The sequence below is a fragment of the Triticum aestivum genome, chromosome 6B (assembly GCF_018294505.1).
Source record: "Triticum aestivum cultivar Chinese Spring chromosome 6B, IWGSC CS RefSeq v2.1, whole genome shotgun sequence".
Classification (NCBI taxonomy): Eukaryota; Viridiplantae; Streptophyta; class Magnoliopsida; order Poales; family Poaceae; genus Triticum; species Triticum aestivum.
Window position 1 is genome coordinate 593,116,325 of NC_057810.1, and position 2,605 is coordinate 593,118,929.

At 52.4% G+C, this 2,605-nt stretch overlaps 1 pseudogene; it reads right to left on the reverse strand.

The window, feature by feature from the left end:
* Positions 1 to 722: 722 nt before the first annotated feature.
* LOC123138212 (transcription termination factor MTERF9, chloroplastic-like) lies at positions 723 to 2,302 on the reverse strand (annotated as a pseudogene).
* Between the last annotated feature and the right edge of the window lie 303 nt (positions 2,303 to 2,605).

Sequence of the window (2,605 nt, forward strand, 5' to 3'; positions counted from 1 at the left end):
ACCATAAATGCACAACGCTAGCCACCAGAAGAGCTACCTATCAAAGAGTCGACCCAAGCTATCCTAAGGAGCTCCCCTCGATGACGATCGAGTAGGCGCAGACATTTGAGGAGCAGTGAAGCTTGAGCATCGTCGCAAAGCACCTCCAATTGACACACAAAGGATACTTATCATGCCCAGAACACACTTCAGACTTCGCCAAGAACGCCCTGAAAGACAAATTCATTTCAAAGCACCTTACAGAATAGACTCCCAAAATATTTTTTGCCGGGTCAGATTGTGATCAGTGGCACTGGCATGCATACATGTATGCAAAGGAACCATTAACAGAATGCATCCAATTCAGTGCTCTTCGCCTAAAAAAGAAAATCAAATTCAGTACTCACATTGGTTGTCAAACCAAACTTAGTGGATGAACTGTTCCATCTCAATTTACTGTAGCAGGTAATGCAGCACGCATACAATGATTACATTTATTAAATTCTAACTGATCTAGCTGAAGAAAATGCTAAGAGACAAATTCCTGGTTCACAGAAGGAAAAGCCTGACCATGGAAAAGGTTGAGATTTATGCATGATGGATAGCGCACCCTCACCCATGTAGTGACTGCAAATATGCAAAGGTGATCAAGTGAATATATAAGCCTGTACATTGAGTGTTTCATGTTCAAGTGCAAAAAACAATGAGCCAACAATTATTTCCCACAATTCTAGAATCCGACATACAGTGCACTTAAACCATGATGAAAGCCCATACAACTCCAAAACAAACAAACAAAAGTTGTATGTCCCTGTAAACTCCTACAAGAGTTGTAACATGGTAGCCTCAAGTACCTTTCATTTCAGAATCCAAACCTAGCTGGATAAATGGTAGCCTCAAGCTGGGCATCGTAAGTTAGTACTCTAGCACGATGAGTTTCATCAACATTCAGGTGCTAGCAGAGCGAATTGCAGAGTACACATCAAGAGTATCCGAATGCGGTAATAAGAATGAAACATTGCTGCCATTTAGATGGTTACTGAAGATTCAAAACATGTGAACCTACCGCAGGATCCTTCATACCGCAACTTCAGTTGGCAGTTTCCCTTGGCAAGCAGCTGCGTAGGCATCGGCAAGGCCTGGAAGAACATGCCTATGAGCATCTATGTACTTGAGCTGAAACGTGTTCTCACTAGCCCTGACCATCGGGTAGAAGCTCTGATCTTTCTGAATCAATCCTTTCTCCTGGAGCACCTTCATCACGTAATGCCGAGGGACAAGTTGGCACTCCAGGCTGCACATCAGGATTGAGGGCCTGGTAAGGATGTACCTGGTGTCAACACCGACCACCTTGGTCAGGAACTCCTTAACACGGCGAAGCTTCTCCCCAGAGATCCTCAGCACCGTTGGGTTCATCCTCACCACCTTGGCCACCTCGGCCTCGGACCACCCAAGGATCTCCTCAAAGAGCTTGAGCTTGGCTGCCATTGTCTCAGGCCCAAGGCTCGTCGTCGTGGTCACTGCATGCTTGAACATAAGCGAACCGCGAGGCACGCCGAGCTTATCAGCACGCTCCAGGATGGACATTAGGGCCTCGGGGCTGCTGGTGAGCAGTCTCGAGTTGGGCACGCACATCTTGGCAATATCGTCAGCACTTACCCCACTCTCCCGTAGCACCGCAATGTTGGGCTTCACCACCCGCTCGAGGTCCGACGTGAGCAGGTAATAGTTGCCCTTGAGGATGCGGATGAACTTCTCCGGCGACCCCAGGAAGGGCAACCAGAACCCGAACTTCTCCTGGATGCTGACGGAGCGGAAGACGCCGGGGGTCATGCGGAGGAAGGTCCGGACGTGGTCCTCGGAGAGGCCATAGCCGCGTAAGATGGCGACGCGGGCCTTGAGGGTGTTCTCGACGCTGCAGTTGAGGATCCGCGGGTCGCGGGCGACGACGTGGGCGATGTCGGACTTGGAGAGGCGGAGACTGGGGCCGGCGAGGTAGGCGAGGACGGAGTCGGCGTTGGAGGTGGACTTGCAGTGGGAGACGCGCTTGGCGGCCTTCAGGGCTTGCTCCGGCGTGAGGCCGCAGGTGGTGACGAGGTAGTCGTCGACGGCGAAGGGGGGCGGCGGGGCGTCGGTGGCTGCCGAGGTGGATAAGAGGGCCCGACGGAGAGAGAAGATCACGGGTGAGGCGGGGAGACGGAGCGAGAGGAGTTGCTTGTGTAAGAGGAGCATCGCGTCGGCGGCGGCGGAGGCGGCGGTGGAGTGTATTGCAGGAGAGACCGTCTTTGACCTCTCGCCGCAACACCACTTCTTGTTGGGCCCGATCAGGAGAATGAAAGGCCCTAGTCCACTTCACTCTTGGGCCAAAAATGTCACCACCTAAACCTACAAGTCGTTGCTCTCCTAGTCGAACATATTCAAAACAATGCATAGCGTCGAAGTTCCCTCTCGGAGACGATCTCGCCGCCGTTGAGTTTTCCACTTCCCCGCCGCCGATTTACCCCGGGATTTGGCGACTCGGACTGTCATGGGCGATCTCCCGATCGTTACCCAGCCCTGGTCGCTGGCTCGCTGCCCCTGGGTGTCGAAGGATTGGGCTCCCCGGGAATCAATGATGTAGAGCAGA